Here is a 23,679-nt window from a genome sequence, read left to right as displayed (position 1 = left end):
CCAAGACATGATTCGGAGCCGATGCATATAATGCTATAAGTTCGGGGTGCCGCACTTGTTAAAGTGTTCGGACTTCTCACACCATATTGAGGGGTACTAAAGCCCCTGGCGTATTTTGGCCGTACCAAAGTGTACGGGTGCAACATGTCGTTAAGGAACATATATTTGTAAAAAAAGAGTAATGCAAAAATAGACAAAAGCTATGCATTGTTTATTAAAAAGGGCTGCGATCAAAGCAGAACGATACAAATAATGCGATAAGCAAAAGGTTGGACTATTTAACATGTCCGTTCCAGGGGCAGGCTGCGGAATGGTATGCGAAACAGGTATACTGCTCGTGATAGAGACCACCTGGGAGTTCCGTAATGCGGCATGGCTTGTCTGCTTCCCTGGTTCTTGCATCGTTTGTGCGGCAATTGAACTGCCGAACAGGCCTTCCGAAGAATGGAGTCCTGAAAGTAAGAGAAAATTAAAAAATCGGCAGCCCCTGGTGCGGTTTAAGCCGTGTTTCGGGCGTGCCGTGATGGTGCCCCTCCCCCTGTACCCATGGTATTTCTAGAGCGTAGTTATGTACGCGAAGCACTGGTGTCGCATTTTTGCGAGGGCTGGGGTTGGGGCCGCATTGCTACGCCTGCTCGGAACGTGCCAGGCGGTCTTGTTGTAGGTTACTCCGGGCGCGCTTGACGGTGTCCGGACGTTTAATGGCCGGACTGGAGAACTGCCTGGAGAGGCTGCTTTGTACTTCCGCTGCAAGGGCCGCCGTGTGCTCCTCCGTTCGGAGGGAGCGTTCGGTGTTTCCATTGACCGTAATTACTCCTCGAGGGCCTGGCATCTTGAGCTTAAGGTATGCGTAGTGCGGTACCGCATTGAACTTGGCGAATGCGGTTCGCCCGAGCAGTGCGTGATAGCCACTGCGGAATGGGACTATGTCGAAGATTAACTCCTCGCTTCGGAAATTATCCGGAGATCCGAAGACCACTTCAAGTGTGACTGAGCCTGTACAGTTGGCCTCTACACCTGGTATTACGCCTTTAAAGGTCGTTTTGGTGGGCTTAATCCTCGAGGGATCTATGCCCATTTTCCGCACTGTATCCTGGTAAAGCAGGTTCAGGCTGCTGCCGCCGTCCATAAGGACTCTAGTGAGATGAAATCCGTCAATAATTGGGTCTAGAACCAATGCGGCGAATCCGCCATGACGGGTGCTAGTGGGATGGTCCCTTCGATCAAAGGTGATCGGGCAGGAGGACCATGGGTTGAACTTTGGGGCGACTGGCTCTACCGCGTATACGTCCCTTAACGCGCGCTTCCGCTCCCTCTTGGGGATGTGGGTTGCGTATATCATGTTCACCGTCCGCACTTGTGGGGGAAAACCCTTCTGTCCACTGTTGTTCGGCGGCCGGGGCTCTTCGTCGTCATCGCTATGCAGCCCCTTGTCTTTATTTTCGGCATTTAACTTGCCTGCCTGCTTGAACACCCAACAATCCCTGTTGGTGTGATTGGCCGGCTTTTCGGGGGTGCCATGTATCTGGCACAAGCGGTCGAGTATTCGGTCCAAACTGGACGGGCCCCTAGGATTTCTTTTGAATGGCTTTTTCCGCTGACCGGATTTATAGCCTCTGAATCCGGCATTAACTGCCGTATCCTCAGCATTGTCGCCGTTAATGCGGCGCTTCTGCTTGTTGCGACGCGACCTGCCACTACTGTCCCTGGTATCCGAATTACCAGGGTTCTTGGTCATATTGTTGCTACGAGCAAGCCAGCTGTCTTCTCCCGCGCAAAAGCGGGTCATGAGTGTCGTGAGTGCTGCCATAGATTTCGGCTTTTCCTGTCCAAGGTGCCGGGCAAGCCACTCGTCACGGATATTGTGCTTGAAGGCTGCTAGGGCCTCTGCGTCCGGACAGTCGACTATTTGATTTTTCTTTGTTAGGAACCGTGTCCAGAATTGCCTGGCCGATTCCTCTGGCTGCTGAATTACGTGGCTTAGGTCATCGGCGTCTGGTGGTCGCACATAAGTGCCCTGGAAATTGTCGAGGAATGCGGCTTCCAGGTCCTCCCAACAACTGATTGATCCTGCTGGCAAGCTGTTAAGCCAATGCCGAGCTGGTCCTTTAAGCTTGAGTGGGAGGTATTTGATGGCGTGGAGATCATCGCCGCGGGCCATGTGGATATGAAGGAGATAATCCTCGATCCATACCGCAGGATCTGTTGTGCCATCATATGATTCGATGTTTACGGGTTTGAAACCCTCGGGGATTTGATGATCCATTACTTCGTCTGTGAAGCATAGTGGGTGTGCGGCGCCTCTGTACTGGGCTATATCACGACGTAGCTCCAATGAGCTTTGTCTACTGTGTTCGGCCCTACCGGATTTGTGTCCGGCGTGACGGTTACCGTCTCGAGTCGTGGGGCGCCCACGCGATCCGTAGATCGATCTTGTTTGCCTTGCCTTGTCCTCCAACATATCTCGCAGGTCTGGCGCATTTTCCCGTGCCTTGGTACGGGGTGCGGCTTGAGTGGAGGGCCGAGAGGCCTCTCTGTCGCGGCCACGAGGTGGCCGGTCGGCCGTATCAAGTGCTGGTGATGTAGGTTTAAGTGCTTCCTCCTCTAATCGGGGTAGCAACCTGCGCTTTGGGTAGCTCTTGGAGGGGCGTTCGAGTTTATGCTCTTCGGCCGCAAGGACTTCAGTCCATCTGTCGACTAGCAAATCTTGATCAGCTCTAAGTTGTTGCTGTTTTTTCTTGAGGCTTCTTGCCGTGGCCATAAGCCTGCGTTGAAAACGCTCTTGCTCGACGGGATCCTCTGGCACGACGAATTCGTCGTCGTCGAGGCTTGCCTCGTCTTCGGAGGGAGGCATATAATTATCGTCCTCGACCTCTCTGTCTGCCGCTCTCTCATGAGGGCTGGCTTCTCCATCCTCCTGTGCTGAATCTTGCTGGAGGGGGTTTTCTTCGGCACTCTCCGGAGTATTATTATCTCCCGTGCTGGAATCACCGTATTTGCTTTGGCGGGATTTTGAGCGGCGCCGCTGACGCCGGCGCTTAGGCTGTTTCTTGGAGGGGTCATCCTCCGCTGTTCCATCGCCATCTCCTTCTTTTGGGGTGTCCACCATGTATATGTCATATGACGAGGTGGCTTTCCAGGGCCCAATAGGCGCTGGTTCTTCATCGTCTCCTGCATCGGCGTCCATACCGTCGATGTCTTCGGAGTCGAAGTCGAGCATGTCGGTTAAATCGTCGACAGTGGCTACAAAGTGGGTGGTGGGTGGGCTTTGAATTTCTTCATCGTCCGTATCCCAACCTTGCTGACCGTAGTCCGGCCAGGGCTCTCCTGATAAAGAGAGAGACTTTAGTGTCTTCAGAATATCGCCGAAAGGCGAGTGCTGAAAGATGTCCGCGGCAGTAAACTCCATGATCGGCGCCCAATCGGATTCGATCGGCAGGGGCGCGGAGGGTTCGGAGTCCGGAGAGGAGTCCGGCTCCTTGGAGTCACGAGTCTCGCGGAGTGCGGGGCTGGTGTTCGGCTCGATCGCCGTTGGGATCGCAGCCCCCGAGGCGGCGTCCAACCACCCATCCTCGATCGGCGCAGTTGGCTCCGAATTAAGGGTCGAAGCCGATGCGGGTGCGGCCTCCAGGGCACTGTTCGGCGGCAGAGCTAGATCATGCTCGTCGTGACAGTGCGGCGCGCTCGGCAGTGGCTCGAATCCGTCGAAGATCAAGTCCCCGCGGATGTCAGCCGTGTAGTTTAAACTTCCAAATCTGACCTGACGGCCAGGGGCATAGCTTTCGATCTGCTCCAGATGGCCAAGTGAATTGGCCCGCAGTGCGAAGCCGCCGAAGACGAAGATCTGTCCGGGGAGGAAGGTCTCACCCTGGACTGCATCGCTATTGATGATCGTAGGAGCCATCAAGCCTAACGGCGACGACACAGAGGAACTCTCAATGAAAGCACCAATGTCGGTGTCAAAACCGGCGGATCTCGGGTAGGGGGTCCCGAACTGTGCGTCTAGGCCGGATGGTAACAGGAGGCAAGGGACACGAAGTTTTACCCAGGTTCGGGCCCTCTTGATGGAGGTAAAACCCTACGTCCTGCTTGATTAATATTGATGATATGGGTAGTACAAGAGTAGATCTACCACGAGATCGGAGAGGCTAAACCCTAGAAGCTAGCCTATGGTATGATTGTTGTTCTGTATGTTGTCCTACGGACTAAAACCCTCCGGTTTATATAGACACCGGAGAGGGTTAGGGTTACACAAAGTCGGTTACAATGGTAGGAGATCTACATATCCGTATCGCCAAGCTTGCCTTCCACGCCAAGGAAAGTCCCTTCCGGACACGGGACGAAGTCTTCAATCTTGTATCTTCATAGTCCAGGAGTCCGGCTGAAGGTATAGTCCGGCCATCCGGACACCCCCTAATCCAGGACTCCCTCACCCACTATGGGCCATTAACCCCCGGGGGTTCCGGTAACCCCTCCGGTACTCCGGTAAAATCCCGATTTCCCCCGGAACACTTCCGATATCCAAATAAGGGCTTCCAATATATCAATCTTCATGTCTCGACCATTTCGAGACTCCTCGTCATGTCCGTGATCATATCCAGGACTCCGAACAACCTTCGGTGCATCAAAACATATAAACTCACAATATAACTGTCATCGACATGTTAAGCGTGCGGACCCTACGGGTTCGAGAACTATGTAGACATGACCGAGACACGTCTCCGGTCAATAACCAATAGCAGAACCTGGATGCTCATGTTGGCTCCCACATATTCTACGAAGATCTTTATCGGTTAGACCGCATAACAACATAGGTTGTTCCCTTTGTCATCGGTATGTTACTTGCCCGAGATTCGATCGTCGGTATCTCAATAACTAGTTCAATCTCGTTGCCGGCAAGTCTCTTTACTCGTTTTGTAATACATCATCCTGCAACTAACTCATTAGTTGCAATGCATGCAAGGCTTAAGTGATGTGTATTACCGAGAGGGCCCAGAGATACCTCTCCGACAATCGGAGTGACAAATCCTAATCTCGAAATACGCCAACCCAACAAGTACCTTCAGAGACACCTGTAGAGCACCTTTATAATCACCCAGTTACATTGTGACGTTTGGTAGCACACAAAGTGTTCCTCCGGTAAACGGGAGCTGCATAATCTCATAGTCATAGGAACATGTATAAGTCATGAAGAAAGCAATAGCAGCAAACTAAACGATCAAGTGCTAAGCTAACAGAATGGGTCAAGTCAATCACATCATTCTCCTAATGATGTGATCCTGTTAATCAAATGACAACTCATGTCTATGGTTAGGAAACTTAACCATCTTTGATTAACGAGCTAGTCAAGTAGAGGCATACTAGTGACACTATGTTTGTCTATGTATTCACACATGTATTATGTTTCAGGTTAATACAATTCTAGCATGAATAATAAACATTTATCATGAAATAAGGAAATAAATAATAACTTTATTATTGCCTCTAGGGCATATTTCCTTAGTCTCCCACTTGCACTAGAGTCAATAATCTAGTTCACATCGCCATGTGATTTAACACCAATAGTTCACATCACCATGTGATTAACACCCATAGTTCACATCGTCATGTGACCAACACCCAAAGGGTTTACTAGAGTCAATAATCTAGTTCACATCGCTATGTGATTAACACCCAAAGTGTACTAAGGTGTGATCATGTTTTGCTTGTGAGAGAAGTTTAGTCTACGGGTCTGCCACATTCAGATTTGCATGCATTTTGCAAATTTCTATGTCAACAATGCTCTGCACAGAGCTACTCTAGCTAATTGCTCCCACTTTCAATATGTATCTAGATCAAGACTTAGAGTCATCCAGATTAGTGTCAAAGCTTGAATCGACGTAACTCTTTACGACGAAGCTTTTGTCACCTCCATAATCGAGAAACATATCCTTATTCCACTAAGGATAATTTTGACCGTTGTCCGGTGATCTGCTCCTAGATCACTATTGTACTCCCTTGCCAAAAATAGTGTAGGGTATACAATAGATCTAGTACACAGCATGGCATACTTTATAGAACCTATGGCTGAGGCATAGGGAATGACTTTCATTCTCTTTCTATCTTCTGCCGTGGTCGGGCTTTGAGTCTTACTCAATTTTTCACACCTTGTAACATAGGCAAGAACTCTTTCTTTGACTGTTCCATTTTGAACTACTTCAAAATCTTGTCAAGGTATGTACTCATTGAAAAAACTTATCAAGCGTCTTGATCTATCTCTATAGATCTTGGTGCTCAATATGTAAGAAGCTTCACCGAGGTCTTTCTTTGAAAAACTCCTTTCAAACACTCCTTTATGCTTTGCAGAATAATTCTACATTATTTCCGATCAACAATATGTCATTCACATATACTTATCAGACATTTTGTAGTGCTCCCACTCACTTTCTTGTAAATACAGGCTTCATCACAAGTCTGTATAAAACTATATGCTTTGATCAACTTATGAAAGCGTATATTCCAACTCCTAGATGCTTGCACCAGTCCATAGATGGATCGCTGGAGCTTGCATATTTTGTTAGCACCTTTAGGATTGAAAAAACCTTCTGGTTGCATCATATACAACTCTTTCTTTAATAAATCCTTTAAGGAATGCGGTTTTGTTTATCCATTTGCCAGATTTCATAAAATGCGGCAATTTGCTAACATGATTCAGACAGACTTAAGCATCGCTACAAGTGAGAAAATCTCATCATCAACACCTTGAACTTTGTCAAAAACCTTTTTCGACAAGTCTAGCTTTGTAGAAAGTAACACTAATATCAGTGTCTGTCTTCCTCTTGAAGATCCATTTATTTTCTATGGCTTGCCGATCATCAGGCAAGTCAATCAAAGTCCACACTCTGTTCTCATACATGGATCCCATCTTAGATTTCATGGCCTCAAGCCATTTCAAGGAATCTGGGCTCATCATCGCTTCCTCATAGTTCATAGGTTTGTCATGGTCAAGTAAGATGAACTCCAGAATAGGATTACCGTACCACTCTGGTGCGGAACATACTCTGGTTGACCTACGAGGTTTGATAGTAACTTGATCCGAAGCTTCATGATCATCATCATTAACTTCCTCACTAATTGGTGTAAGCATCACTTGAACTGATTTCAGTGATGAACTACTTTCCAATTTGGGAGAAGGTACAATTACCTTATCAAGTTCTACTTTCCTCCCACTCACTTCTTTCGAGAGAAACTCCTTCTCTAGAAAGGATCCATATTTAGCAACGAATATCTTGCCTTCGGATCTGTGATAGAAGGTGTACCCAACAGTTACTTTTGGGTATCCTATGAAGACGCACTTCTCTGACTTGGGTTTGAGCTTATCAAGATGAAACTTTTTCACATAAGCATCGCAACCCCAAACTTTAAGAAATGACAGCTTAGGTTTCTTGCTAAACCACAGTTCATACGGTGTCGTCTCAACGGATTTAGATGGTGCCCTTTTTAATGTGAATGCAGCTGTCTCTAATGCATAACCCCAAAACGATAGTGGTAATTTGGTAAGAGACATCATAGATTGCACTATATCAAATAAAGTACGGTTATGACGTTCGAACACACCATTACGCTGTGGTGTTCCAGGTGGCATGAGTTTGTGAAACTATTCCACATTGTTTTAATTGAAGACCTAACTCGTAGCTTAAATATTCGCCTCTACGATCAGATTGTAGAAACTTTATTTTCTTGTTACAATGATTTTCCACTTCACTCTGAAATATTTTGAACTTTTCAAATGTTTCAGACTTATGTTTCTTCAAATAGATATACCCATATATGCTCAAATCATCTATGAAGGTCAGAAAATAACGATACCCGCCGCGAGCCTCAACACTCATCGGACCTCATACATCAGTATGTATTATATCCAATAAGTCAGTTGCTTGCTCCATTGTTCCAGAGAATAGAGTCTTAGTCATATTGCCCATGAGGCATGGTTCGCAAGCATCGAAATGATTCATAATCAAGTGATTCCAAAAGCCCATCAGCATGGAGTTTCTTCATGCGCTTTACACCAATATGACCTAAACGGCAGTGCCACAAATAAGTTGCACTATCATTATTAACTTTGCATCTTTTGGCTTCAATATTATGAATATGTGTATCACTATGATCGAGATCCAACGAACCATTTTCATTGGGTGTATGACCATAGAAGGTTTTATTCATGTAAACAGAACAACAATTATTCTCTAACGTAAATGAATAACCGTATTGCAATAAACATGATCAAATCATATTCATGCTCAACGCAAACACCAAATAACATTTATTTAGGTTTAACACTAATCCCGAAAGTATAGGGAGTGTGCGATGATGATCATATCAATCTTGGAACCACTTCCAATAAACATCGTCACTTCTCCCTTAACTAGTCTTTGTTCATTCTGCAACTCCCGTTTCGAGTTACTATTCTTAGCAACTGAACCAGTATCAAATACCGAGGGGTTACTATAAACACTAGTAAAGTACACATCAATAACATGTATATCAAATATAGCATTGTTCACTTTGCCATCCTTCTTATCCGCCAAATATTTGGGGCAGTCCCGCTTCCATTGACCAGTCCCTTTGCAGTAGAAGCACTTAGTCTCAGGCTTAGGTCTTGACTTGGGCTTCTTCACTTGAGCAGCAACTTGCTTGTCGTTCTTCTTGAAGTTCCCTTTCTTTCCCTTGCCCTTTTCTTGAAACTAGTGGTCTTGTTAATCATCAACACTTGATGCTCTTTCTTGATTTCTACCTTCATCGACTTCATCATCATGAAAAGCTCGGGAATCGTTTTCGTCATCCCTTGCATACTATAGTTCATCACGAAGTTCTACTAACTTGGTGATGGTGACTAGAGAATTCTGTCAATCACTATTTTATCTGGAAGATTAACTCCCACTTGATTCAAGTGATTGTAGTACCCAGACAATCTGAGCACAAGCTCATTGCTTGAGCTATTCTCCTCCATCTTTTAGCTATAGAACTTGTTGGAGACTTCATATCTCTCAACTCGGGTATTTGCTTGAAATATTAACTTCAACTCCTGGAACATCTCATATGATCCATGATGTTCAAAACGTCGTTGAAGTCCCGATTCTAAGCTATTGAGCATGGTGCACTAAACTATCAAGTAGTCATCATACTGAGCTAGCTAAACATTCATAACGTCTACATGTGCTCCTGCAATAGGTCTGTCACCTAGCGGTGCATCAAGGACATAATTCTTCTGTGCATCAATGAGGATAATCCTCAGATCACGTATACAATCCGCATCATTGCCACTAACATCTTTAAACTTAGTTTTCTCTAGGAACATATCAAAAATAAAACAAGGGAGCTAAACGCGAGCTATTGATCTACAACATAGATATGCTAATACTACCAGGACTATGTTCATGATAAATTAAAGTTCAATTAATCAAATTACTTAAGAACTCCCACTTAGATAGACATCCCTCTAATCATCTAAGTGATCACGTGATCCAAATCAACTAAACCATAACCGAACATCACGTGAGATGGAGCAGTTTTCAATGGTGAACATCACTATGTTGATCATATCTACTATATGATTCACGCTCGACCTTTCGCTCTCCAGTGTTACGAGGCCATATCTGCATATGCTAGGCTGGTCAAGTTTAACCTGAGTATTCTGCGTGTGCAAAAACTGGCTTGCACCCGTTGTAGATGGACGTAGAGCTTATCACACCCGATCATCACGTGGTGTCTGGGCACAATGAACTTTGGCAACGGTGCATACTCAGGGAGAACATTTTTATCTTGAAATTTAGTGAGAGATCATCTTATAATGCTACCGTCATAACTAAGCAAAGTAAGATGTATAAAATATAAACATCACATGCAATCAAAATATGTGACATGATATGGCCATCATCATCTTGTGCCTTTGATCTCTATCTCCAAAGCATCGTCATGATCTCCATCATCACTGGCATGACACCATGATCTCCATCATCTTGATCTATATCAATGTGTCGTCACATGGTCGTCTTGCCAACTACTGCTCTTGCAACTATTGCTATCGCATAGCGATAAAGTAAAGCAATTATTTGGCGCTTGCATCTTATGCAATAGAAAGAAAACCATAAGGCTTTTGCTAGTTGCCGATAACTTCAACAGAACATGATCATCTCATACAACAACTTATATCTCATCATGTATTGACCATATCACATCACAACATGCCCTGCAAAAACAAGTTAGACGTCCTCTACTTTGTAGTTGCAAGTTTTACGTGGCTGCTATGGGCTGAGTAAGAACCGTTCTTACCTACGCATCATGACCACAACGATAGTTCGTCAAGTTAGTGTTGTTTTAACCTTCTCAAGGACCGGGCATAGCCACACTCGGCTCAACTAAAGTTGGAGAAATTGACACCCGCTAGTCACCTGTGTGCATAGCACGACGGTAAAACCAGTCTCGCGTAAGCGTACGCGTAATGTCGGTCCGGGCCGCTTCATCCAACAATACCGCCGAACCAAAGTGTGACATGCTGGTAAGCAATATGACTTATATCGCCCACAACTCACTTGTGTTCTACTCGTGCATATTACATCAACGCATAAAACCAGGCTCGGATGCCACTGTTGGGGAACGTAGTAATTTCAAAAAAATTCCTACGCACACGCAAGATCATGGTGATGCACAGCAACGAGAGGGGAGAGTATTGTCCACGTACCATCGTAGACCAAAAGCGGAAGCGTTAGCACAACGCGGTTGATGTAGTCATACGTCTTCACGATCCGACCGATCAAGTACTGAACGTACGACACCTCCGAGTTCAGCACACGTTCAGCCCGATAACGTCCCTCGAACTCCGATCCAGCCGAGTGTTGAGGGAGAGTTTCGTCAGTATGACGGCGTGGTGACGATGATGATGTTCTACCGACGCAGGGCTTCGCCTAAGCACCGCTACAGTATTATTGAGGTGGACTATGGTGGAGGGGGGGCACCGCACACGGCTAAAGATCAAACGATCACTGTTGTGTCTCTAGGGTGCCCCTGCCCCCATATATAAAGGAGCAAGGGGGGGAGGTGCGGCCGGCCAGAGGGGCGTGCCAGGAGGAGTCCTACTTCTACCGGGAGTAGGACTCCCTCCCTTTTCCTTGTTGGATTAGGAGAAGAGGGGAAAGAGGTGGAGGAGAAGAAGGAAGGGGGGCCCTCTCCTTGTCCTATTCGGACTAGGGGGAGGGGTGCGCGGCCCTTGCCCTGGCCGCCTCTCCTCTTCTCCACTAAGGCCCACTATGGCCCATTAACCCCCGGGGGGTTTCGGTAACCCCTCCGGTACTCCAGTAAAATCCCGATTTCACCAGGAACACTTCCGATATCCAAATATAGGATTCCAATATATCAATCTTCATGTCGCGACCATTTCGATACTCCTCGTCATGTCCGTGATCATATCCGGGACTCCGAACAACCTTTGGTACATCAAAACATATAAACTCATAATATAACTGTCATCAAAACGTTAAGCGTGCGGACCCTACGGGTTCGAGAACTATGTAGACATGACCGAGACACGTCTCCGGTCAATAACCAATAGCGGAACCTGGATGTTCATATTGTTTCCCACATATTCTACGAAGATCTTTATCGGTCAGACCGCATAACAACATACGTTGTTCCCTTTGTCATTGGTATGTTACTTGCCCGAGATTCGATCGTCGATATCTCAATACCTAGTTCAATCTCATTACCGGCAAGTCTCTTTACTCGTTCTGTAATACATCATCCCGCAACTAACTCATTAGTTGCAATGCTTGCAAGGCTTAAGTGATGTGTATTACCGAGAGGGCCCAGAGATACCTCTCCGACAATCGGAGTGACAAATCCTAATCTCGAAATACGCCAACCCAACAAGTACCTTCAGAGACACCTGTAGAGCACCTTTATAATCACCCAATTACGTTTTGACGTTTGGTAGCACACAAAGTGTTCCTCCGGTAAACGGGAGCTACATAATCTCATAGTCATAGGAACATGTATAAGTCATGAAGAAAGCAATAGCAACAAACTAAACGATCAAGTGCTAAGCTAACGGAATGGGTCAAGTCAATCACATCATTCTCCTAATGATGTGATCCCGTTAATCAAATGACAACTCATGTCTATGGTTAGGAAACTTAACCATCTTTGATTAACGAGCTAGTCAAGTAGAGGCATACTAGTGACACTATGTTTGTCTATGTATTCACACATGTATTATGTTTCCGGTTAATACAATTCTAGCGTGAATAATAAACATTTATCATGAAATAAGGAAATAAATAATAACTTTATTCTTGCCTCTAGGGCATATTTCCTTCAGTGTGATCATACACAACATGACCATGGAGGATGACGGTGATGGTGTTCGCAATTTTGATTTTGACTGCATGGGAAAGACTATCGCCCCCTCCCCCCTTCCCCCCACAAGAGGCAAATCAGGTCGAACATTTTCTTGAGATGCATCAAAACATCTGAGATCGAAAAGTGCATCAACTACTTATCAATGATCTAGTGAGGCATATCTGGGTGCATCATGGAAAGCAATATAGCCAATTTTTTGAATAATTTGTGCGGTTGAACTATGTTCTCCGAATACTAATTATATCCGAACTATGTATTTCTAGATTCGAATTGTGTTATTTCAAAATATAATAGTTAGCAAATCAATGTTGAACGTGAAAGAAAAAATATGGGACCGGACAAATGAGATATGCCCTTGGATACCACCATTTTGACAGACAAATAAGGGAAGACATTTGATGCATGCCCTTAAAGATGTCCTAAGATCCCGCAAATCATTTTCTTACGTTGTCAACGGTTTGACACACAATGCTTAATTTGTTCCTCCAAGTTGAAGATTATTGTACCTCATGGATACAAGTGCAGGAAAGAGTGTATTACCAAGTAGCTTGTTAATGTGGATCTCACAATCAGCTGTGGTGATAGTGAAGGAATCCTGGCTTTGTTTACACATCGATGTGTACATGGTTGGAAAGCACGAATAAAAAATGCAGGTTGCAGAGTCGATAGAGATTCATCATATTCTCCTGAGATATTACCCTACCACATTGGACCTCGAGATATTACCCTATTACATTACACCCCCGGGTAACCCAATGAACACCTACAAAAAGTTAATAAATGAAAATAACTTCTAGGACTTGTGTGTCAACATCCAACCCCTTAAGACCTATCATAAATCACAAATTCCCCAGACCACTTGTAGCCAATAGGCCTGCAAATGCCATCCCGCTACTCCTCCTATGTTTTGTGTGATCTTCTATCCTATGTGACTCCTCGAAACGACGAAATATCGACTTATCATATCATGGATCCTGCCCTCCTCCAGGTCCATCAATCCCCCGCTCCTATCACCACCTCCACTACTCCAAGCTCCACACATCCGTTGCTCATACTCCCTGCTGCCAAGGGGACACCTGCAGGAGGAGACCACATCGTTACTAGACTCCTCGCCCATCATCACTTAAATTTTTTATCATGCAAATTCTATGGATACTCGTTGGACAGGTGGAATAGGAGTAAGCACTATAGTTAGCCCAGGATTGATGTGAGCCATAAAACGAGCCAATAACTTAACGTAAGTTTGGTTGTCCCTGCATGAACTCAGTGGCCAGGAGTGACGTGGATGCATATCCTCCAATCTAGCAAAAAAATCAGCTTTCTTTCCCAGTCAAATTTTCTTACTCCTCTCATTTTTCTCCTTTCCAAAGGGAGCAAGCTCGCCGGATTGGATCGTTGAAGCTTATCACTAGTAAAAAGTAAAACGTGTGATGTGGCTCAGTAGCTAGTGAACAATTAGGTTGCTGCTTCACCTAACCATCTAGCTAGCATTATCACCTCTAGAGAACCATTATTTGTCTCCCTGGACCAGTTCATGGCCATGTGTGATTTATTTTAACTTGACTATTGACCCCATAGGCCATATATGATCGCTTGATGCTAACACTTGTCTTGGTGACACAAGTGTTCTTTAAAAAAAATCCTCATGGGATTAATCACTTTACTACTAGTGGTGCCGCCTTTTCTTTTGTGCTAATCCATACAAGTATTAACGGCTGATTTATCATGTGGTCATTCGGCAATATTGCAAGTGATCAAATCCATTTGCTGTCATTTGATTGTTAGTTTCTCATTCTTTAGACTTTAACATTGATTTTTTTTACTGATTTTCAAACCACAGGTGGTTAAACTGTCTTGGTGCAGAACTGCCCATCAGAAATCAGAGTACACAGTGACCAAAATTAATCATCACCGTTACTCTTTAGCTGTACAAAAGAACCGAACGTAAATTATTGTACTTTTTACCCTTTTTGATTAGTCAAAGATATTCTCCAGCACCTTCGCAGTGTCTCATTGATTGGTCAAACAAGTATATAAAACAAAAGTTACGTCATAGAAACTAATTTTTACTCTAATACGATCTTAGTTTGATGGGTGAGCTGGCTATCGTGACAGCTCAAGCTGTCTGCATTATTGAAACCCTGAATAAACTAGCCTCATTTGTGATCTACGTGTAGTTGACTCCAACTCTAAATATTATCCGAAGATTGCGGATAGATACAATGATCTTAGCTTGCATGGCCATGGAATTCAGATAAGAAGTTCGTACCATTGATTAAGCATGCTGATGAATTAGCGGTTAGCCTGAGACTGTTTTGTACTTTTGCATTGCATGCTAGATGGACTTTCCTTACTCCCTCCGCTAGGTGTATAAGTCATCTTCCGAAAATCAAATAATCTCAAAACGCATGGTACATTAACTCCCTTCTTGTTTCTTATTTCGTGACATATCAACCAATAAGAAATGTGGGTTGTGCACTGTGTTTTGATTTTCGGCCGAAAAAAACCAATTTCGGCCGAATTTCGGCCATTTCGCTAGGGCCCGGCATATGTCTCTGTCGGCCAAAAATTTCGGCCCAATTTAAATTTTTTTGGCCCAGCCTAGCTTCCAGCGAGTTCCTACTGTGGATCGGGTGATACAAAACGAGGAGACCGAGCCCCTAACCCTAGAAAGCTCTTTTCCTCTCGTTCTCCTCCTGTGTGCGCCGCCGCAGCCGCGCACAGGGTTCTTTTGGTTCTCCGGCCAAGGCGCCCCACCTCCAGTGTCCCCCAGCTTCCTCCACCTCAGCCACCTCCTCTCTGTTGTTTCTCCAAGGCTACGGCATGGTGCTCGACTGCTGCGGCAAAGGAGGTGACCGTGCACGAGCGGACCAGTTCAATGCAGGCAGGAGCACGGAACAGCGGCAGCAGCATCAAGGGCGACAAAGATGGTTCGAACTGATGTTAGTAGTGTTATAATGTTACGTTGGAGGCTGATGGTTGTTGGACAGATGCAGTTTTATTAATCCCTAGAGCTTATTTGCTAAATATTGTATAATTCTCCTGATGGTTCTTGCTTTGCTGTACTTATGCTCTGTTTCATTTCAAATTTTGTTCAAATTTCGCCAAATTTCATCCAAAAATTCAAATTTTGTTTGTGAAATTTCGTCCGAGATTTTGCTGAAATATTTGAAATGTCCGAAATTCGGCCATTTCGGCCAAGGACGAAAAATGATTCAAACCGAAAGTCAAAACACAGGTTGTGCATGCTTTCAATGCTTTGAGACTTTCCTTACACAAGCTAACTAGCAAAAAAATATTAAGTTTTCTCGTATTCCCCTTCGTCTTGATCGCGATGCACAAGCTAAGACGACTTATACACCTAGACGGAGGGAGTAGTGTTTTTCAACCGATATTTTGGCTTGCTATTTCGAGGCAAAATGTACCCCAAGTCGCCAAGAAAACACTTGGGACATGCTAGAAGCACAAGAGTTTGACGCCGAGCTAGCACTCTATTTCCCACCAGAACATTTCCAGACGCGGGTTCCCACCAAATGATCACTATAGTAAGCGTTGTCGACATAATTGGACTCCATGAAGACCATTTCAAGGAATTAACAGACGGACGAGGAGTAACAAACAAGGTAGAGATCTTTGGAAGGAGGCTAGAAATCTCTCGACAGAGCCAGTCATGTCTGTGAAGGGGACATTGCAACGCCTGGCAGGATATAGGTTCCAAGTAATCTCCAATTTGGCAGACACTTAAACTAATCCTACTAGTTCTTATAACCTGCAATTGGGCAGGAAACTATGTCCAACAACTTATACATTAATCTTACCGAGATCTCAGTGACATGGTTTTGAGACACATCAGTACATTGATAAATTATTAATGCGGCGGATTTAGCCTTGTTCAAGCTTTGGAAGTACTACAAAAAATGGCAACATGCTCCAAATATAGATACTCCATAACAAGTTCCCTGATGTACTTTTAACTATTTTGATCAGGAAAATCAACCTGGTAGGCCCCATGCATGCATTGTATACTACTACTAGAACAATCAACTGTCCAATTGGTGCGGCCATGCATGTCGACATACAGCGTGAAAGATCGTCACCACAATGGCGTCATGCACGCGCATCGCCCGGTGACCAATTATGTTTGGGTCCAACGGCGCGCTTTGCTGTTGCAATCTCTATTCTTAATGAACGAATTGGTTGAATAGTCCTTGCACTTTCGTCTGGTTTTTTTCGTCCGGTTTATTTTCTCTCACCTTCCCTCACCACTCCCATGTTAATTTTTTTTTCTTCACACTTAAAACCGAATCGTGTCTGATACTCCTTCCATTTATTCGTGTTTGCTTTGGCAGGTGTCGATTTAATTCAATCATGTAAATATTTGGTAATTAAGAATTCAAAAATAATACCATATACAGGAGATCACCTTCCAAACAAATCACCTCCCTCTTCGATTTATTTCTCCCACCGATCTTCTTCCATACTTAGCTCCGCTCGGAAAAACATACAGCCGTCGAAGCCACCGATCTCTTTCCATACTTAGCTCCACCTTCGCTCCCTCCCACACACTTTTACGTAGCCCAAGAAATCCTCTCGCACGATCCTCGCAATAACTACAGAATATATCCTTCCCCAATTATCGCTTTCCTTGCCCGAGCGAGATCGTGGTCCCTTCTCCCCTCCTCCCTCCCACAGCTCGCTCAGGTTTTCTTCCGCTACACCTATCCTCTTCCGGCCTCTTCCTGGAGCCCTCGGCTTCTTGCTCGTAGGAATCGGAGGCGGTGACGCTCGACGTTGTCACGTCGAGGCTGGATCTAGGGGACAGGCAGGCGGCGCTCGTCACGGGAAGAGGAGCATGTAACTCATGGAGTCAAAGCTTGTGTGGGGCCGTTTGGCGACGCTCGACCGCGGCAGGGAGGCGAGGACGCGTGAACGCATATGTGCCTGCTCGCCGAGCGTCGCGACGTTGACGGGCTGGGGCTTGATGTCGAGGCCCTCCGCTTCCTGCACCTCTTCGTGTCGATGGCCAGAGGCACACACCGGTACTAGAAACACGATGGCCAGAGGTATACCGTTACTGGAAACACAATCCTGAATCTCTTCCGTGTATGTTCCCAAGGGTGTGTGTTTAGTTGTTTACCTCGTATCTTATCTTTGTCTATAGTCACCAATAGGATTAGAAGTCTGACTGCGCAGAATCTGTATTAAACAGTACATGCCCTTATTATTTCTAACATAAAATCTTGTTTTGTTGACAGTAAGCAACCACCTAATTTTAGGAAGTACCGTGTGGTGGCAAAAAAAACTGATATTCAAGACTTCGTTTTCTACAGATGATGATCCAAAATGCATAGAAACATGGGTAGAGATGGGAAACTGTGAAAGCGATGGGAACTATCTGGTACGAACAGTGTCATCATCTTATAATGCTTCATCTATGTACACCATAATGATGCATCTTACGTATCTATCTATTGTATCTGAAACCTTAATGCAATTAACTGTTGATTTTGCCCTACAACAGGAATACAGGATTGAGCGATCTAGCAGATACTTATGAACTTCTGAAGCTCGGTTGTTCAGATTATCATGGATGAGATGATAAGGAAGCGCCTGATATAGTAAGTGTCGATCTTCCGGTCTTGGCATTTTTAGATTCCTTGAGGTAGCTCAACAAATTTGCTGCAATGCTTTGTAGGATCATTTTGCAGATTTTACTGAAATGGTACCTGGTTTGAATTTGGTTATTTGCTCTATTTGTTTATTTATTTTCCTAGGAACAATCTGCTGTTACAAGCTTTGCTCTTAATTTTGATGTAAATCTCATGTTACCAGGTCCGCCATGACATGAATGCACCGTTGTCCCACTATTTCGTTACACCGCAGTACTCATATTTTACTAGCAATCAGCTAATCAGTGACTGCAGTGACGTTCCCATCATCATGGCTCTGCAAATAGGTGTCCGTGTAATTAAACTAGACATGGTGCTAAATTCTTCTAAAGATGATACTGATATTCTCCATCGAAGTACTGAATATGACTTCCATGGATAGTACTCATATTTATGCCTACCAATCTTTGTAAGTGTGGAACCTATATAATTCTCTTCGTATAAAATACTACTCCATCCATCTCAAAATACTAAAGTTGAACTCAACCAGCGATACTTATTTTGGGATGAATTGAGTACTATTTTGGGAAAGGCATCTAGCTGAGTTTTAATAAAACTCTTCAGATTTGTATGTTGAGATTGTCTTCAGCAAATAATATTTCTATGAGATGTAGATTAACGACAACTAACAAGGACTGCCATGATTAGAGCTACGATTTTGCCCCATGTTTTAGTATGCATTCTTGCAAGCAACAAAGGTAAGGACATTGGCATCATGTAGTTTCGGGTAGTGCATGGTTCTATTTAATTAGTTTTTTCACAAAATGGCTAATGGTGCTGGTTGATTAAATGTGTATGTGCATTGAACAAATTGGTCAGAACTGACAACATCATTAAATTCAGAAATTCTGATACAAATAAAGAAGGAGAACAAATGAGCTTCGTATGAATGAGAAAAGTGAGAATGAGCTTCGTATGAATGATGCATGACAAAGTTATCGTATTTACATGCCTGAGTACAGTATATCCTATACACAATATTGTATAGTTCAATGTTAAGTGAGTAAATATACATTTGACACCAACATGTTTGGAAATCCCAAGTCAATCTATTTTTATAACTAAAAAATTGGTGATTACATGAAAGCATATATAATAAATTCAATTCATTTATCGAACATTTTCTGAACGGGATGTGGCTGCACCGAGATGGCCTGAGCAGGGGAGCACGACGACAATGCTGACACTCTCTCATTTGATTTCAGATTACTGTGCTCACTCCTATCTCTCGCTTGCTTGCAGGCTTTCAAAATTGAAGTTGGGTCGCCGAATTGAGGCCAAGGCCCATGTTGTTCTGCATTTTTACAGATGGTCTTCTGTGATCAAATTGGCGTCTCAATGTAAGGACTGAAGTGATATAGTTATCTTGTTTCAGTTGTTTGCTTTTGCTTATTGATAGAGATAATTATTCCCTATTCAGTAGAGATGCTGTCCAATGAGAGAGTGTCCATGGCGATTTTATCCCGTCCACCCAGCAGTATGAAACGAGCACACACATATGTGTTCTATTCCATCCACCTAAGTTTATGAATCGATCTTTCTTCAAGATATTTATGGAATTTCACCGGTTTCTATGATTTAGTGTTGTGTTGTCAATGTCATCAGGCTCTGGATGATTAGCATTCCACCAACTATATTCCATATATATATGTATTCTTCAGTTCAACAAGGATGCTGATATGATGATTGAGGAAATGAAGCTTAGAGTTGTCTACACATTGCCCAGTGGAAGCTCAGACAACAACGGAGTTACATCTTTGGCATACAGGAGCTTCAGGAACTTCAGGCAGGGCACTATGATTTCTCGGTGAGATTGGCTAGCTTTATGTTCTATGTAGGAAACATATGTTTTGCTAATAAATTTGTAGTGCAAAGGCTAACTGTATCTGCACAAGAGCCGAACCTGAAGAAGTTGAGGGCCCATGCAGCGATTTCAGAACCTAGGGAAAACTAGACTGACTGGTCTTCAAGAAATAAAGGGCAACAGTAAAAAATTATCCATTTATATTGAATTAGGAACAATCTTCTAGCACACACATCTGGTTTGACATTTTGACATTTATATGGATAGAAACATGAGCAGACGCCTACGACCAGACGCCATCGCTTCACACGGTCGCCTTTCGGCCATAAGATTCACCGGCGGGGTACTTGGAGCAGGGAGCCACGGATAGAAACTGACACACCTTATATGCATTATGCGGAACAATCGGTACTACTTGTTTTAGGAGTATGGTTCAAAAATTTGGTACCGACAATGATTAGGTTCCAACGATTCAGTAACCCTTATTTATATGCAGGATAAATTCAGTAGGAAAAGTAACCAACAGAATCTGGGTACAATAAAATGGAAACAAATTACTTCTAGCCCGAACATTAAATTCCAGCATAATTCTTTTGTGTCATTATGTGTGTCTGGGTGTAACATATGCAACTTTGAAGGTGACGCTGGCGAGGCATTACTATATCTTTCTAAGCTTCCACTCTGTGTTATTTTGTTTGTTCTGGAGATTCATAAATATTTCTATTTTCCGCTTCAGTATTCACTGAAAGGCTGGACTACGTTTACCTTTTGTTCTTTAAAATGGTAGTGTTTGTAATTCGTTTCCCGACATTTTGTGCATCTTCTCGATTCTGGTGGATTGAACTCATGTAAGCTAGCTTTGTAACATTTGGCTGCACGTATAAACTGATCTTAACACATCCGTTTGGACTTTTGATTTTATTTTGTCCTCGTAATTTGCAGATTCACATTTTTCCCACCTTTTTGTTTGTTAGTAAAATACTTTAGAACTTATATACTAGCAATAGAATATTAGGACAAACTTTGGGTGGCACTAGGTGCAGCAAAAAATGGTGCCATGGCAGCGGAATTGGACTGACGCTACAGTTCCCACTTTTAAAGGTTCGGTTGACCTTTTCCATGTCATTTATCTTGTGATTGTAGCCCATTTCTTTTGTAAGTGATCAACATTAATACTTGGTTTTGTTACTCAAGGATGTTGGACACTGGTTAAGTATTACAGGCGGATTATGTTGGCTTAGTTTGCTACAATTTATGCCCGTTAAGAGAATAGTGGATACAACTATAATATCTATGTAGTGCATTTTTTAGTAATGTAGAAGCTTCTAAATTATTGACTGTGAGTATCTCACACAAACTTATCTACTTTTTCTATGCTTTGTGATTCTATCGTGCCCTATCTTTAGAAGTCACTCTGATTCAGTTAATTCAATGCCCAGCAATATCATCAATTCAACAAGCAGTTACTCGAAATTCCATCGCCCCAAATGGCATAGGATACCTCGGGCGTCCAACTTCTGGCATAAGTTTTTGTGCATTCAAAAATTTAGGAACCTGAACCACAAGGGCAAATGGAAGGCACCTTTGATCGGTAATCCAGGTAACCTCAGCTTCCCCACTACTATACATCCAGACTTCTGCCCGTTTATCTCTTCTGCTAAACTATAATATAGTGAAGCATCAAAGCTCATACGATTTTTCCCTTGTTTGTGCAGAGTACATGGATGATTCTTACACCTATGCTTTTGATAGGCTGATGCACATTGGCGTTGAGCCAAGGTAGGTTAGTGCTTCACAAGGACCAGCTCTAAGCATGACTTGTGCAGATATGGGAAAGAAGCCTAGGTAGGCCTCCTTTCTGAAGAAAAAATATATATGGGAAAGAAGACTAGATGAAAAATCTTGGGGAAGACTTTGGTGAAGAAGAACAAGGTGAATTTTATCTGTTCAACAAAATCAAGTTTGTTCCTGCACTTTGATGTTATGAATCACTGTGTAGTAAGCAGGAGTGCTTCTCAATCAATATTTTATATGTTTGTTAGAAATTGAAGAAACAAATATCTATCTGGCAGTCTATAATGGGTTTTGAGGCTGGTTCATTGCTACACATATAGTGGAGAGCTTCCTAAAAATTGGAGGGGACTTGTTGTAGCCTTATAATGTATTATCTCGGGTATTACATTTCTCATTCCATTTGCCAACATTTTGAATGAGTTTAAATGTTAGCACTCTTAGACAATTGACAATGTTTATTCAAAAGATTATACTGCAGTTCTACGTGAGTTTCTCATCATAATTCTTTAAATTTCAAATCAGATACAAGTGCAACAAAATATAGACATGACAAGCTACTGAGCTCTCACATTTGAATGCTAATGTTCCTTTGTAGACATGGGTTTATTACCATGGTGCTAGCATTAGGTTCAACCTTCTAAACTTTTTTTTGCTTTTCTTTGTTATTTCGTGTCTTCTTGCGGTCTATTTTCTATTATATAAAAAGTAGTATTTTTCCATTTAGCTTCTTCATGGTCAACAGGATTCACTAATAGCATGGGTTGGAATTCGTATTGGCTTTGTATAGAGGAATAACAGTTTCATATTTCTCATACTTGCTTTCCATGTTATTCTGTTGCTGGCTCATAGTTTCACCAATTTCTTCCAGCTATCTTATGGTTCTATATTTTGTGCATTATTTATCTCTCATGCATAAGAAATTACGCTATACAGAAAGTTGACTTTCAAGAAACAATTATTCCACAACACTTTACGTGGATTCTAAAATGAACATTGAATGTCAAGAAACATTTATTCCAGAAAGTTGCAGTTTGCTTAGGAAACATACAATTCTTGTTGTAAGTAATAGTACTACTGTAACAACTTTTTCGTATTTTTAATTTATATTGGGTGTTGTCATGGTAAGAGACACTTTTGTATTGTGCATATATTTCTTGCTATTTGTTTTCCATCTTGTTGAAGTTGGTAAAATATTTAGACGTCACCTACCCGAGTTTCTGAATGAATGTTGAAGTTTTGTTTGTTGATCTGATAATATGCTAGCCTAGCATCGAACATATTAAAAAATACCACTGAAATTAATGTATTGTGTAATCATGTACATATGTTTGCCTATTCTCTTGTTAGGTGGCATCAACTAAAGCAAGGCTTGGTTTATAAAATGGATGCAAAGCAATTAACATGTTGAATTTTACATGGGAGGAGGGGGTGCACTATATCCTCCATATGACTTTATTCACCAGTTGCTATGTATATTCCTGTTTCCTTTGGCAAGAAATGTATATTCACAGAACTCCTTAATTTGAAAACCATCATGTTGTTATATCTTGACACTTGTGCTTGTGATATAATTCTTGTGTATTCTGAAGTTAAAACACACACAGTACAAACGCCGATGTTTACAAACAGGTACACACACTCATCCTTATGAACGCATGCATGCACACTCTACCCATATGAGCACCTCCAAGATACTGAGCCAGTTGGTCTTGAGATTATCGACAAAAACATCGCCCACATGACAATCGTCACTGTTTTCATATGTATGTGACAATGAGAGAATATTAACGTGAGGTGTTTATTGAATTCATGCTCCAGCCAACTCATCAAAAAATCTGAACTGATGAAGCGAGATGGACAATATATTTCAACTAAATGTAATGCACTATCACGTTTAGGCCTATTTAGTGCTTAGATGTGTGATCGATGTAGAACGTAGGATCTTCTATTTTAATACTGTGTTGGTGGGGTCTTGAACTCAAAAGACCTCTTGGCTTGGATACCATATTGATTCATGCT

The 23,679-nt window shown here is 43.1% G+C and overlaps 1 long non-coding RNA gene across 2 annotated transcripts; it reads left to right on the top strand.

The window, feature by feature from the left end:
• Positions 1-15,075: 15,075 nt before the first annotated feature.
• LOC123046681 (uncharacterized) lies at positions 15,076-22,268 on the top strand. 2 transcript variants are annotated; one of them, XR_006422531.1, is made up of 7 exons: positions 15,076-17,456; positions 17,724-17,791; positions 17,915-18,011; positions 19,305-19,402; positions 19,724-19,869; positions 21,306-21,466; positions 21,582-22,268. It is a non-coding gene; the product is annotated as an uncharacterized lncRNA (long non-coding RNA). The 2 variants fall into 2 exon arrangements; XR_006422525.1 differs by having other exon boundaries at positions 19,724-21,466; positions 21,582-22,265.
• Positions 22,269-23,679: the final 1,411 nt, after the last annotated feature.

The sequence above is a fragment of the Triticum aestivum genome, chromosome 1A (assembly GCF_018294505.1).
Source record: "Triticum aestivum cultivar Chinese Spring chromosome 1A, IWGSC CS RefSeq v2.1, whole genome shotgun sequence".
In the NCBI taxonomy this organism is placed as follows: Eukaryota; Viridiplantae; Streptophyta; class Magnoliopsida; order Poales; family Poaceae; genus Triticum; species Triticum aestivum.
The sequence above is the reverse complement of the archived record's forward strand: the minus strand, read 5'-3'. Positions and strand labels throughout refer to the sequence as shown.